The sequence below is a fragment of the Talpa europaea genome (genome assembly GCF_964194135.1).
Source record: "Talpa europaea genome assembly, chromosome: 4".
NCBI classification, from domain to species: Eukaryota; Metazoa; Chordata; class Mammalia; order Eulipotyphla; family Talpidae; genus Talpa; species Talpa europaea.
In genome coordinates, this window is record NC_140070.1 from 28,157,248 (window position 1) to 28,173,510 (window position 16,263).

Consider the following 16,263-nt stretch of genomic DNA (forward strand, 5'->3'; position numbering starts at 1 on the left):
AAGCCTTATCATGAGTGATGAAAACAGCACATGATCTGAATGGCAGTATTGTATCCTAATTTGATCAAGGATCAAATTGTATTGTGTGTTTAAGCACTTATCCACTGCAAAGTCTGAACACTCCACAGTGCGTTATGTCAATTTTGCAAACAATTGTCCTCAAAAATGATTACCTATAAATCCATGGCATCAGTTTGTAAGATATTTCTCTTCTTTTTCGCAGGAAGAGCTGAAAAGATTGCGGAATCCTTTAGAACAAGTTAATGATGGAAAATATTTACTTGAAAAGTAAGTAAAAAATAAAAAGGAAATTAAATTATGTGTGAGGTTAAAAAACTTGCATGAAAAAAGCCTATCTGGCAAGGCAAAAATGAATAAGTAAATCTGACAGTTCCTTATGATATCATTGTGGTCAGGACCCAGAATGTGGCTCGTTTGAGATACAGCTGGACAGATTCAAGGTCAGTTGAGCTATGATACAAGCTGCCTGATTAGCTGAGTAGTGGGTACCTACTCCCTAGTGCTGAGTCTGAGGGCCTGGGTCACTTCCACTCTGGGATTTTTTTAAGAACTAGATGCAGCACTGGGCACAGCTGGGGTCCCAGACCAGGAGTTACTCTCTTTTCTTTTCAGCACTCTTATCCTAGGGTGTTTGCTGCTGTTGTTGGTAGTGCTTAAGCTCTACTTTATTCAAAAGTTTCTTTGTTTTGGTTTTATCCATGGGACAGGGGGTGGCAGGTGATTTGAATAGCTCAGCCTGGGTATCTAGTAGTAACCTCTTCCATAAGGAGAACCTGGAGCTGTGACCATCCAGCTCTTCTGTAGTCAGACCCTCAGGCTGTGCCCCCACCTCTGCAGTCCTCTGGCAATGCACACGTCATCCTGGGTCACAGGAGCTCTGGTGTGGTGTGTGATGTCGTTTGAAGAGGTGGGGTTCAGTGAGCAGGGTCCTTGGGTTACCTCTGAGAAAAGTTTCAGCCGAGTTCCCCTTTCAGTAACACAGGGTAAGTTTAGTTAGAAAACTAAGACATTTGCACAGATATAGGCAGACAAAGGTTACATTTTATTTATTTTTTTAAAGATTTATTTTATTTATACAAGAACCAGGGTACAAGCCAGATGCGCGGGAGGGTGAGAGGATTCACCAGAGACAGAGTGGGGAACAGAACAGGCAGACTGACTGAAATATACTCCTGAGGGGAGCAGTGGGTGAGACAGGAGAGGTCTGCTGCGCCATGTGGGAATCTCCTTAGCTGGCTGGGATTGAACCTGCGCTGCAGAGGCTGCAGACAGCTTCACAGTGCTGCGCTCAACCACCTGCACCACCAGGGAGGCCCAAGGTTACATTTTAAAAGGATAAATTTATTAGAAAAAGAAGAAAGAAAAGGAGAGGTGCCAGCATAGTCACAAGTGGGCGGGAGATTTGCCTTGCCAGTGCAGAAATTGCACTGATACAGTGTTCTTTTCAGGAGAGCTTCATTCCTTTGTGGAATTATTATCTGCTGTTAAATTATTTATGTCTAGGGTGTGACTAGGTTGATTTGTAAGGAACAGGTGAGTCTCTACAATGGCCCTCAAGCTCCATATCCCCAGCTCTGGGCTGCGCCTCTGGATGCCTTCTGTAACAGTCTGATACTCACTACAGCAGTTGGTGCCCGAGGACTTTCCATTTCTATAACTGGTTTAAAAACTCTGTTCATCATTTCTACCCCCATCTCCAGTTTCTGGTCATGTGACACTTGCATCCTAAATTTTCTAGCTCAGCCTCCATCATGTGGCCCAGTCAGTAACTGTAGGGTGCTCAGAGCTTCAGCTGTAGCCACTCCCCTCTTAGGGCTGTGCTGCTCCATTGTCACTCTAAACAAAGTTCAGTTCAAGTGTTGCCTATCCCTTTCCATCAGACCAGTGCTCCTAGTGTGTGCTGTGCTGGTCTGGTTTTCCCTCGGGATATTTTGACTTTGTCTTATAGCAGTTTAGTTGTGAGTATTTGGGGGATGGGGGAGCCCTGCATCTTCACTCTGCTACCATCTTGCTGGCTGAGTCTGAAGGCTTGAAACTCAGCCACAATCAGTGACAGGTAGAGAAAGTGGTAATAAAATCTGTGAAAAACACAAGGATAACATTGACTAATAGAAAAAAAAAATGTTTAAAAAAACCTCTGTAGATGGAAGAAAACTGAATTTTAAAAAAGGCAAAAAAGAGATGAAATTGAACAGAGATAAAAGTAAACTCCACCATTTAGGTTTTTTAAAAATGCACAATTGAGCACATGAGAGATGTATTCTGATTTCAGCTTGTGGATATATACTAAGAGGTTTTATTTGATGTTAACAGGAGATCATGATTTTATATGACTTCTAAAAATATTAGCATAATATTAGACTGATTAATAGGCATACATTGTCAAGATAAAGAGAAAAAGAAGTCACCAATTATTTACATTGTACTCTGTGTTAGTGAATATTACAGCTGTCTCCTCATCAAATTCTGATTAGTTATTTAGCATTATTATTTTAATCTTACAGATGAGGAAGAGGCTCAGAGAAGTTTCACATTGGTCTGAGTATAATCAGCTGAGAGTGGAGAGGGTAGGAGTTAAGTCCATTTTTGGATGCCACCAAAGCTCCTGCTTCAACCATTCACCAACCCCAAAGTCAAGTCCCAAGGTCAGGCTTAGCTCTGGGGACCACCTTTAAAATCATGTTGACATCCCCAAGGGCCCCAGAAATCATTAGCATTTTAAGGGCTCTGCAACTATGTGAAATAACTACAAAGAGCTGAGGATGTATAGCCTGGAGAAGAGAAGTCTCAGGGGGGACAGAACAGCTAACCTTAAACATTTGAAGAGATTTTCCTTTCAAAGAGGGCCTAAGTTGCTCTTTTTGCTCTAGGAAGCAGAGCAAGGATCAATGAGCAGAATTTATGGAGAAACAGTTTTGTGACTAAGAAAAGGATAAATGTGTTAGAAAGCCAGCCTGCCCAACAGAGAGGCTCCTTTGTTAAGGAGTGAGCTGGTAGGTACCGGAAGTGCCCAAGAAGAATTCATGGCCATTCATCTAAGCTACCAAGGAGAATATTCATAAAATCGGAAAACCTAGGGACGATCCTGCTTTCTGCTTTTTCCTAGCTTTGTGAATTTGGACAAATTACCTAACTACCCAATTTTAAAAATGGCAATAACAATACTGGCTTGACAGTTACTGAGATCTTTCGATTGAGATAGCCACCATGATAGCACCATGATAGCACTTTAATGTCACCGCCTTCCCTTCCATTTGGGCAGCTCTTTGGTCTAGACAGCCTCTCAAGTTCAGTGTATCACCATGATTCTGAGAATTTGCCATGTCATCCTGTTACAGGGCAACCCCAAAGGGTGGTCTGGGCACAAGTCCTCACCTGTGTACTTAAAAAAAAACCTTAGAACAAGACCCAAGACCCATAGGGCTGGCACACATATAAAGGTTAATAAAAGGTCTATTTACAAGGGAAATGAAAAGAGGAAGAGAGGAGGGAGAAAGAGAGTGAGAGAGAGAAATTTATCAGTCAACATGTCTTCCTAGTAATGCCGTCGGAGCTGGAACCTTGGGTGCAGGCTGAAGGCAGGCAACACCAAGCCCCTGCAGGCCCACACATTTGGTTTTATACCAGGCATGATTGTTTTACTCCACCCTTAGTTCCCAGCAACTCCTCCTTCAAGAAGTCAAGAATCATGGCAGATCCATGTCATGATGGGCATTGTAGCCCTCAGGGCCTGGAATCTCTTTGGCATGGAGGTGGGAGTAGAGACCAGAAAACATCAGTGGGTGGAGTTCATTCAGGACATACTGTTCCCCCAACAATCCTTTGAAGAACTGCTTCATTCCCTTGATCAAATGAACTTTCTGCATTATCTATGGATTTAACTTGGCCTTGCTACATCTTTTCTCATTCATATGAATAAATAAGAAGAAAATGGTTTAATTTTCTTCCCTTCACCCTTACCAATACCATCACTGTCTATACGTAAGCAATGATAACTAAAGAGGTTTTTTTTAAAGATTTATTTATTTATTTATTTATACAAGAGCTGGGGTACAGGCTAGAGGTGCAGGGGGTGAGAGGATTCACCAGAGACAGAGTGGGGAGCAGAACAGGCAGACTGATGAAATACACTGCTGAGGGGAGCAGCGGGTGTGACAGGAGAGGTCTGCCGCGCCATGTGGGACCCTCGCTGGCCGGCCGGGATCGAACCAGCACTGCAGAGGCTGAGGACAGCTTCACAGCGCGGCGCTCAACTGCCTGCACCACCAGGAGAGGCCCATAACTAAAGAGGTTTGACTGAAACTAGAAAGCAAATTTTTCTTGTATGGAAGTAATGTTGTAATGATGTTGGATCAGTGGTTCTTTACCCTGACTGCTCTTAGAGTCACCAGGAAGCTTAGCAAAAAAGTCTGATATAAACCCTGTCCTAGACAAATTGAATCTAAAACTCTGGGAGTGAGGTCCTGGAATCAGCATTTCTTAAAAGCTACCTTCATGTGATCCTAATGAGAAATGGGGGGGGGGTAGTGTCAAGAACCAGTGGTCTAGATGTATTTTAGATTCTTTTTGGTTATTCAATAATCTCATGTAGCTTAATTCTCTGAGGACATACTCTCTTTGTGATGTTCAGCCCATTTATTTATTAAATCTGGTGTGCTGGTTTTTCATTATTGATTTTAATGTAAGAAGTGAACTCCATAAGATTTTTTTCCTGCTAATTGACCACAATTCTATATTAAACTCTCACTAACACCAACATGTATCTTCTCAGTGATGTGCTCTCAGGAAGATACGTGAAGATTAATGGCGTGCACGTGGCTTCCTTCTCCTTCCCTCTCCTTTCTCTCCTCATTATCAAGAAACTGAGGCAGCTAAAAGCTGCTAGCAATGGCCAATCTGCTTTGTGTTCTTATTTTTCTCAATCATGATTGAGGAATTCCAAGGATGGGAATTAAAATCTCCCCTCAAGGACATAGGTGAGATTCATTTTCATGCCAGTGCAGATCAGAGAGAAGTGAACAGGCTGCCAGTCTGACAAACTCTACCCATCTGCCTGGAATTCTAGAAATTTTCCTTGTCTGCTTCAGGGCAGGGCTTGTCCTTGAAAGCTGTCAAATTTGATTGAAAAATTGGTGTACTTTGAGTGAGCTGATTAGGCATTTCATTATAGCTGTAGCTGCCTTCGGTGCTGATGTAAATCATCTCAGCTACTTGAAATGACCATAAGTTAAGTGATAGTGGTGTCATAGCAGTTGATCGGTTATTCCCCCTTGGAACATTACATTTATTCTGAATGCTCAACAGGGTTTTGTGGTAGATAGTCCATGTGAACAGAGGGAAGCTGCAACTCTGGTCTGCATGAGATCATTGTAGGGTAAAGAAAATATCAGTCTTTTCTGCCCTTCCGCCATCAGGATAGATGATGGATCCTTGTCCTGAATGCATGCCTGATGGCGGGCACTTGGAGTAGGGTGTGGCATAGGTAGATGGGATTCAGCTGAGCTAAGACTGTGCTTTTAAGGGTGGTGTCACGGGGGGACGCCAGCAGCACCAGTAGCAGCAGCAGAAGCCGAAGCAGAAGCCGAGAAGCAGCAGAACGAATGCCAGAGAGCCCAGATAGAGTGAAGACTTGCCAGCACCCCTGCCTGCCATATGCCTGGTGAACCCCAATAAAAGACTGCAAAAACCCCTGAGGACTCTGACTCCTCCTTTACCCGGTCTGCATGGGATCAGAGAACCTGCACCGTGTCCAAGTCCTGCCCTTACAATCATGGAGTGCAAGGCTGTAGTGGCAGGAATGGGCACAGTGCAGGATCTCTAATCCAGCAGACTGGATAAAGGAGGAGTCCTGGAGTGCTCAGTGGCTTTTCAGGCTTTTATTGGGATTTACCAGGTACATAGCAAGCAGTGGTGCTGGAGGGCCAGGAGGCTGGCAGGTCTCCCAGCCCCCAGCAAGTCTTCAATCTATCTGGGCTCTCCGGCATTCTCTGCTGCTCTTGTGGTTCTCTGCTTCTTTGCTCTTCCATTCATTCTTCTCCTCGTTGTTCTGCTTCTGCTGGCATCTCTGTGACATCGCCCTTATATGCCCAGTATTAGCCCAGGCATACTCAGTATATGTCCTTATATGCCCTTATATGCCCAGTATTAGCCCACACCCTACTCCAGGTGCCCGCCATCAGGCATGCATTCAGGACCACAAGGATCCATCATCTATCCTGATGGCGGGAGGGCAGAAAAGCCTGATACTTTTTACCTTACCCTACAAAGGCCAATTGAGTGCATTTGTGCATGTACACACCTACACACCCATACACACTACACACCTGAATACATGTGCAAACACCTACATGTAACATGAACACAAACACACACACACAATGAAGCTTGGCATGTGCCCATAAACAGAAGAGCAATTAATAGGCCGTTGATTAAGAGGATGCTTACACCTGTTATTTTTGAAAATCATTGGTTAACTCAGTATAGGGTAAGTGAAGATGGTCAGGCTTTTACTTAGTTAGCCTCTGTGGCTATCACCTGTGGCCTTGAATGCAGAGGGGGCTGGGACCGTGGGTGTGGGGCATGCATGCCTGATGGTGGATACCTGGAGTGTGCTGTGGGCATGCTCAAGTGTGCACACCTGAGCCTGGAGGCTGAGGCTATAAGGGCAGCGTCACACAGCAAACAGTTATGGAGGAATGGCTACAAGCGGATGAGACCAGAAGGAAACACTGTGGAGCCCAAAGGGAAAGAGTAAAGATTTGGGGGGGCTGGTAAGCCCCCCAACCACCTTGCCTGCCCTGAGCCTAGTTGCCCCACTGCAAATGGCATAGACATCAGGACTGTTCAACGCAGATGGGTATGGAGTCCTCTGAAGACCTCTGGAGGGACTGAGCGGTGGTGGGCCATGAGCATGTAGTGCTCCATAGCCGGCCTCTCTGGAGCCTCCTGAGTCCCTGTGGCATGTGGAGAGGACTCTGCACACAATGGGGAAGGCATTGGACAGACATGGTGCCTTCTTGGAGGCAGGGCTAGGGGATGAGTGTCCCTCACAGGTCTGCAAATGGGGTCAAGGGCAATGATGGAGGCGCCATAGCAGCATAGGTGGTGGCTAGTCTAGGAGTTACAGGAAAACCTAAAGGCACTGCAGGAGCACAGGAGGTGGACAAGGGCTGGGAGCTGTGGGCCCAGACCTTGTGTGGAGGAGGAGATGATCGCCTGTGGGGACCAGCCCACTGTCCCTGGGACAGCAGATTCATCCAGGAAGAAAGCGGACCCCCAGCCATCATTCAGCGCTTGCCTGGTGGTGATGAAGTTAAAAACTGATGCACTTGGACAAACAGTTCCACCAGAAGGCAGGGGAACTTTGGCAGGTTGATGTTATGTCTACGGGACCTGGGGTAGATGAGATCATTTGCACACTGAGAAGATGAAAATCAAGGGGTGGCCTAACACAGCCTGTATGCTGCCTGGCACTCCTGCCACAGCTCTCTTTTAAACTGCCTGAACCCACAGTAAACCTGCCCAGCCTGGGATGGTTGCAAAACACTCAGGTAAGGCCTTAGACTGACTCTGTTGTGTGTAAATAATGAATCAACAGAGTCTCTTGTAAGAAGTGTGGGTGTTGCAAACCACACTAGCCTGACCACAGGCAATTATTGCTACAATGAACAAAAGGTATCTCATTTAAACCTACAGGTATTCATTATTTGCAGTATATAAATACTACCCCCAAATTAGTAATTTTGTTACTATACATGTTTTTCCCTCTATGAAAACTTGAGCTTTATCTTGGTTGCTGCATTTCTCTATTGCCCCATTTACTATCTTGTTACTAAAGGGTTTAGTTAACAGAACCTTAAAATATCCTTGTCATCAGGTGGTGGTTCCTGTAAGACTGTAGAACATTAAAATGAATCTTTGCATGCCCACGGACCCTGGAGCAGTTCCCTCTGTTTCCTTTTCAATAATTCCAATCATAAATGTAATTGTTGAATTTCTACCTTCCTAGACTGTAAGACCATATGAACAGGAACCATGTCTAGTATCTTCACTATTGTATCCCTGCACTTTGCATCATTCCTGGTATGTAGAAGACACTCAATATGCTTTCCAATGAGGGAATAGGTCTTTAATGAAAGACTCAAAACCTGTGACACAATGTTTTCCACTTACCTCAACATCCCTGCTGGGCAGCCACAAGGCTTTCTTGGGCACCACCTAGCTGTGGGGTAGTAATGATCTCATCTGCCAGGTCTCCTCCATCACTTGATTATTCCCACCACCTGGTTATTTCTTTCTTTTTTAAAAAATTTTATTTTTATATTCCCCATACAATTGTAACCCCCTGATTTTGACCCCAATTCCTCCTTTCCCAGCCCCCCCAATTGTGTCTTTGGTTCATAGTGGTTTGTTGATTTTGATTTTTTTCTTTCTTATAATTATTCTTTTTCCTGGTCCCTTATTTAGGTTTTCTAGATTCCTGCTATGAGTAAGACCATCCGGTATTTTTCTTTTTCTTTCTGGCTTATTTCGCTGAGCATGATCCCTTCCAGCTCCATCCATGTTGCTGCAAATTGCATGTTTATCTTTTTTGAATGCTGAGTAATATTCCATGGTGTATATGTACCACATCTTCTTGATCCAGTCATCTATTTTGGGGCATTTGGGTTGTTTCCAAAGCTTAGCTGTTGTAAACAGTGCTGCTATAAACATAGGGGTGCAGGTGCTCTTTGGAATTGATGTTTCTGTGTCTTTTGGGTAAATACCTAGGAGTGGAATTGCTGGATCACATGGAAGCTCTATCTTTAGTAGGTTGAGGAATCTCCATACAGCTCTCCATAGTGGTTGGACCAGTTTGTACCCCCAACCTGGTTATTCCTTTTTTTTTTTTTGTTCTCCGAGTTTATTGAGATGTATCTGACATATAATAACGATTAGCTTTAGATGTGAAACATGATGATTTGATACATGTTTGTACATCACAAAATGATCATGTAAATATAGTTAACATCCATCACCTTACATATTATAAAATTTTCTTGTCAAAATCTTTCTTGTTAAGGTCTTAGCAACTTTCACATACATGATACAGTATTCTTTTTATTTTTTTAAATTTATTTTTTTATTTTTATATTCCCCATACAATTGCAGCCCCCCCATTTTGACCCCAATCCCTCCCCTCCCACCCCCGCCCCCCTAAAAGTGTCTCTGGTTCATAGTTTTTTGTTGATTTTGATTTTCACTTTCTTATAGTTATTCTTTTTTCTGGTCCCTTATTTAAGTTTTCTAGATTCCTGCTATGAGTGAGACCATCCGGTATTTTTCTTTTTCTTTTTGGCTTATTTTGCTGAGCATGATCCCTTCCAGCGCCATCCATGTTGCTGCAAATTGCATGTGTTTATCTTTTTTGAATGCTGAGTAATATTCCATGGTATATATGTACCACATCTTCTTGATCCAGTCATCTATTTTGGGGCATTTGGGTTGTTTCCAAAGCTTAGCTGTTGTAAACAGTGCTGCTATAAACATAGGGGTGCAGGTGCTCGTTGGAATTAATGTTTCTGTGTCCTTTGAGTAAATACCTAGGAGTGGAATTGCTGGATCACATGGAAGCTCTATCTTTAGTAGGTTGAGGAATCTCCACACAGCTTTCCATAGTGACAACCTGGTTATTCCTTTCTAAAGAGCATAAAATACTTACATTATCTTAATGATGCCTCCAGCACATGTTTTTCTTTTTTTTACTATCATTATCTGAATTTGAACCCCTCCTAAAAAAATTTCCTCACTCCCACCACAAGCCACCTGGAGCTGGGTTACACATCAGTTCCCTGCTCCAACTGTCTTATGTTTCCCATAGTGACATTTCTCACACTGCAGGTCTCTGACGAGTCACCATGAGCCTTTAAAACAATCTAAGTATAGTAAAAATGTCAGAGTATACCACACACAGTTGAGAAAATGTTTCTCGAAACATTTGTTTCAGTCTAAAGCATACAAACACACACCACACACAATGTGTGTATTGGACTGGGGTGTTAAATATATTACCTAGGAGAACTGCCATCAGCAGGATTAAGTATACATCTGGTATTAAAATCCTCTGAACAGTAGTGGTGATACCTGAGTTTAATGTGGTGTCTGCTGTACAGTGAATTGAACATAATCTCTCTGAGCTTCAGCTTTCTCAACTGTACAAGAGGGAAAGTAATTGATACAGGCTACGTGAGGATTATATACATGTTTTGTATATTGCTGACATGGTTACATGACCAGTAATTTTTTTCTACTTATGCATATTTATTTCCTTTCTTGCTCCAACTTTTATCTTCCATTTCCACCAAATTGTTCTCTATTGTCTAAAAATACATTGACTTTTTTCACCTCTACTCTTTTGTTTTATCTTCTTATTTATATCACCTTTTAAATCTCAACTTACCTAATTCCTGACCATTCTTCAAAGCCCTGCCCAACTTCTGTCTTCTCCATGACATTGCAGCTCCCAGTCATTATCTTATAAGCTCTTTTAGGAGCAGAGACCATATATCTTTAGTCCTGTGCTTTTCTTGGGTTAGAGATTAATGCCATGTTCATTGTGGGAATTTATAGATGGAAAAAAGGGTTCAAAATCAGTGGCACCACTGGGGATGAATGAGTCCTCTCTACAACTTGCTATTTGAAAAATGCTGTGGGATTTATAGCACTCACCTATGTTTCTTCTCCCCTGACATTGTCTAATATTCTTTCCTCTTTGCTTAAATGAAATGATTTTCATGCCTTAGCTATGACTATTGAGCTGAATGGTAGAAAGCAAAAGAGCAGAAAATGTTAAATGCAAAGCATTTTTTTGGTATGGTAAAGTTTTTTAATTGTCATCTATTAATAGGGACTTTTATGACTGTATATATGCATATATATATAATCTGCTTTTCAAATAAGCATCAATTAGCAGTATTACTGCTGTAAATGTTAATTTTATGGAATCAGCTACATTGAGACATTGTCTCCACTTTTGTAGCCACCAGCTGGCCATGGATATGGAGAATAATATTGAAAAATATCGCCTCAATCTACAGCCCTTGGAATCAAAGGTGAAAATGTAAGTACTTTAAAGTTTATATTAAAGCATTAGTTTTAAATTTGGGGCACAAAATGACACATTTGCTTATTTCACCTTTACACATCACACAGCAACCCTGTGCCCCCCCAACACCCCCCCCCTCCAATTTTAAGTGGCAACACAACTACTTTGGTCACACAGCACCCTCTGCTGGACACTATGGGGAATTTTGGCTTACCATCTCTTCCAACTGCTTGATTTTTCACTTTCAGTCAGAGAAAGGCTTTCAACTTCCTCTAGCATTTCTCACTGTTTCAGTTTCTTAGTTATTTTACCTTAGTCCAGGATATTTATTAATTCCACATGCACACACACATCTCTTCATCTTACACAAATAAACATCCTTTCAAGCCTTTCTTCCTTTTTCCATTCCAGCTCTGGTCCAATTATTGCTGGAAAAAAAAAGTCTTCTCTTCCTTTCTCATTTTAGGCCTTTTCTTATTGTCTTAAAAAAGTCTCCCCCCACAATCAACTATCAACATAAAACAGTGCTAGCTTCATCTTAATATTAACAAAAATGAAACTAATAAGATCCAAAGCGATATGGACCATATTCTAGAACAAAATAGCAACCTTCTAGAACCATTTTTAAGCCAATAAAGGGTCTATTATAATCACTATTGAAGCACTTTTAAACTGTCTATGCCTGCTCTCTGATCCTTTCTCATTCCAATTTTCCTTCAGGTTTGCACATAACAGGCATTGAGGGTGTGTATCATTTCACACACATGCACACACACATACACACACTGAACAATCTGAGAAGCACATGCACATGCTCATGTCAAGACCATGTCTGAGCTGGACCAGGATCACTGATCATTTTCAAAAAGAATCAAAGAGGAATCTTTCAGAAAAGCAGATACCCTGAAGAAGGGAGACTTGAGGAGTGCAGAATTGAAGAATGAGTCTTGCTGGATTTAGGATTTGAAGCAGATCTGAGGCAGGTGTATAGTCATATCCCGATGGATAAAAGCAAATATTAACACACAGCCTGCAGATCAATGCTAATCTTGGTTATCAGTGGGCAGCTTGCCTCTGAGGGAGCACACAGGACTGTCTCTGAAGGTCAAGTCAAACTTGGCTTCTGACCTTGTTAGGTCCCTGCCAGGAAGCTCTGTATCACACTTACTAAGTGAATAATGAACCAGGCTACCAAATCATTTCATGTAAGCAGTGTTCGGCTTCACTACACAAGATGTTAGTTTCTAAGCATAGGTTGATTTATCCTTAGGCATTTTCTCATTAATATAGTGTCCTCTTAAATGAAAAAGTGCTGGAAAGGAGAGTTGGTTGTGTGAAAAATTAGAGAGCTTACTTTGAATGCTGAATGAAGTAGGAACACTCCATCTCCAATAATAGGGGTAGAGGGAGGGTGCCAGCAATAGCACCAGGCAAAGCAAACATCTCTGTGGAGGTTCCAGCAACAGAGTCTGGCATTTTCTGTGCAGTTGGTTTTATAGACAAGTCACAGCTCAGTGAGGTATAAACAGAATGGTCTTATCTTTTCTAATAACACTGAACCCCATTTCCACTCATGTGGTGGGGGGCAGTGAGAAGGAGAAAACTTAATCTTGCCCAATAATGGAATTTGAGTCCCATCAGAGAGTTTAGTTAGTTCAGTGCCTTTTGCTTCATCTGGTTATTAAGTTCTGAACTCTCATGACTGGGTGAGCATCTTCCACACCTCAGACCTTTCCCACCGTTGTGAGCCTGTCCCCTCCTGCCCTCTCATTTTCCCACCTTTCTCTCCTCCCTTCTCTCTGCCCTACTGCCAGGTGCCAGACACCAAGGCTGGCCTGGGATCCAATGGAAGTGAACACTTGCTCCCAGAGTTGTTTCCTTGAAAAGAACTCTAAGAACTGGGACCCATGGAAAGCATCATTGGGTGTCCCCTGAGCCCCAATCAGTGGGGTAGGCTGCACCCCTCACTGTCTTCCCAGGCTGACCTCAGTATCCTCACAGGGAGGACCTTGGGATGCCCACATCCACACTTCTCAATGGGGCCTTGCCTCAGGTTCCAGGGCCACCCTCAGACTTCACTGGCTTTGTCTGAGTATCTACTGACCTCTGTTGCTGGGTTCAATGGCACTTCACAGGGCTCCACCGAGAGAGAGAAGTGGGGGTTCCTATACTGTAAAATCTGCTTCCTGGCAACACTCTCCCCCATGAGGGAATGAGAGGGTCTGATGCAGGTTTACTGGACAGTCCAGCCCCTACAGCCCTGCAGAGGGTTGTGCCTTGCCAGGCAGTCTCTGCTATAAAAGACAAGGCCAGATGTGGCCTGATCCCAGGAGTGGGCTCTGCAAGATGTAACTGCACTGTGGGAACCCAAGTGTGGCTGGGGATAGGGAAGGGTATTTCCCCACACTCAGAATACCATAATTTTGATAAGAAGGCTGAAACCCATATGTGACAGTGTGAAGTGTCCATGGGTAGATGCAGAAGCCTGTAGGGGAAGAACATATGTGTTGGGTGGGGAGAGGGGGGTGGAAGCATAGAATTTAGAGTAATGTCAGGAAGGTGTGTTACCTGGCTTGTGAATGCTACCTCTAGGAGGTAATTCTGAGTTTTCAACTTGGGGCTACAAAGGACTGTGTCAAAAACGCAAAAGCAATCAAGGTTGCACAGCTGTTAATAAAAAGTCATTTGGGGAAGGTGGGAGGCAGGCTTCCTGCAGCTCAAGCAAAGGCAAGCTGCCCGAGTCAGAAAGCTAAGTGACAGTGAAGGGGATCCTGGAAGCCCAACAAAGCAGGCTCTCGGCCCAACCCAAAGCGAACAGATTTTGCCATTAAGAAGCCAGGACTGGAACGAGACTCAGGATAAAGGTTCACATTGAAGGAACACAGGCTGCATGCAAGGAAGGACATGTGCTCTGCAAACCCATCTAGCCACTGCCACATGGGAGTGGCACCTTGTGTGTCGTACTGAGAAGTGAAACACTTCCCCATCACTTACAGGTTGTCCCTGAACTGTGGTAATCTCGGTCCTATGTTTTAATGATGTTTATCTTAGTGCTCACACTGGCAGCATGTATACTAAAATTGGAAGGCTACAGAGAAGATTAGCATGCTCCCGTGCCAGATGACATGCAAATTTGTGAAGCATTCCATATTAAAACAACAACAATATGTTTGTTTTGTTAGGGAAAAACATAGATCCATAGAACAGAAACCATCCTTTTAAAGGTCTACTCATTAAATATATTCAATTTCTTTCCTTATTTTGTATTAATATATTTGATTTTCTGATGATGCAACATTTAGATTCTATAAAGGAAAGAGAGACAGAGAAAATCTTGAGAATGAAGACAATCCCCCAAAGAATGTCAAAGATGTTTTACAATACAACCTTGTCAAGTTGCATTTGAGTTGCCTGCCAACATCACTCAAGAGTTGAAAGAAGTTGAAAGAAAAGAGTGTTTGAGAACACAGACTTTGGTTCAAACCCCACCTCTGCTCCTTACCCATTGTGTGGGCTTGAGCCCCAGCCACTTTCCTCTGTAAAATAAAAAGGTCAGTGTGTCAGTCCCGAGTGACAAGAGTCCTAAGTGACCACCAGGATCTATAAAACAAAAGGAACCAGTGAGGATGGCTGGCTCTTGTGTTTGAGTTAGCCCTCTTTGAAGTGGGTACCCTATGATATGGATGCCTCCACATCAAACTTGGTTCAGGCACTTGAATTATAAGAAGGAAATGTCAACTCTGAGCGCTTATGGTGTAGATGACCTCATGCAAAGCCATCTGTCCCTGTCCCACTCGGTTTATGTCCAGCTTTGCTTGCTGCTTTAAAAGTGCCACATTGCCCCCTGGTGTACAGTGAACTAAAATGCAATGCCAGATACACCTCCCTACCCCCCTAAACCCTCCCCCCACCGCCCAGCCCCCAAGAGATACCTTTTTCCAAATTTTCCCCTTGCACCACTTTGCTTTTACCAAAGTCCTACATTAGTATCTGGTTTTGCTAATGGAAAGTAATTGGAAAAGGATTTCCACTTTTATAACAAAAGGCAAAAAACAAAATAGCATTGTTTTGCCGCAGCACCCAGAGAACAAGAATGACCCTGCCAGGGCCCTTCCCTGGAACTACTGTCAACAGGCTGTGGATTTATCAGAGCATTACTTTTTTTTTTTTTTTTTTTAAGATTTATTTATTTATTTATGCAAGCACTGGGTACAGTCAGAAGTGCGGGAGGGTGAGAGAATTCACCAGAGCCAGAGCGGGGAGCAGAGCAGGCAGAAGGACCAAAGTACACTGCTGAGGGGAGCAGCGGGCGGCAGGAGAGGTCTGCGGGCCGTGTGGGACCCTCCTCTGGTGGCCGGGGAGCAGCCGGGGATCGAACCGGCACTGCAGAGGCTGCGGGCAGCTTCGCAGCCCAGCGCTCAACCAATGCACCACCGGGGAGGCCCCATAGCATTACTTCTTTCACTATATTCTAGTGTTACTTTAGGCTTAATGTATTATTTGATATGGCTTGGTAGGTTTTTTGGGGGGGTATTAGAAATCTAAATTTTTTCTACTAAATGAAAAGTAATTGCTTCTTTGCTTAACATCATTTTGGCTTAGAAATGTTTCACAGTAACATTCGACTTTCTGAAGCAGTGGAAACCTGTGTCTCAAGTAGCCACCAGATTTTCTTTTTATATTTTTCTGAATAATCAAGGGAATTTAGAAAAAGAAAGAGCATAGAATGCCTGGAAGTCTTATAACATGTGGATATTCTACAAATCATCAGTATTTCCTGATTTTTAAAGTGCTTGTTTTTTTTTCATGTTTCTTTATAATGTATATTTTTATTAAAGACACATTTAAACTTTTAATCAAAGCCTATTTAAAGAAACTAAGTGGAATGTCTTCTATTAAAAAAATAGCATCACTGAAAGCCTAAAAAATAAAACATAAAATGATGACCCTTACTTAAATAAAATACTAGTATTATCTTGTGCATTTCCTTACAGATTTAAAATCAGAATATTATGTGATAAAATGTCCTGTAGTAAGTTCCTGATGGACAGGATTACAGACTTTTGGTGCCCCCAAGTGGCAGAATTTGTTAGCATGGCTCTGGGAAACACTTAGGCTTCAAGTGCATCTGGTGATAGAGAAATCAACTTCCAAGAGTT

General features: G+C 42.9%; 1 protein-coding gene across 1 annotated transcript in view; it reads left to right on the plus strand.

Moving 5' to 3' along the window:
- Positions 1 to 229: 229 nt before the first annotated feature.
- LOC311170438 (schwannomin-interacting protein 1) overlaps positions 230 to 16,263 on the plus strand; it is a gene marked incomplete at both ends in the record, with an annotated part of 491,191 nt that continues 475,157 nt past the window's right edge. The window contains one exon of the mRNA XM_084232819.1: positions 230 to 288. The remainder of the gene's footprint in view (positions 289 to 16,263) is intronic.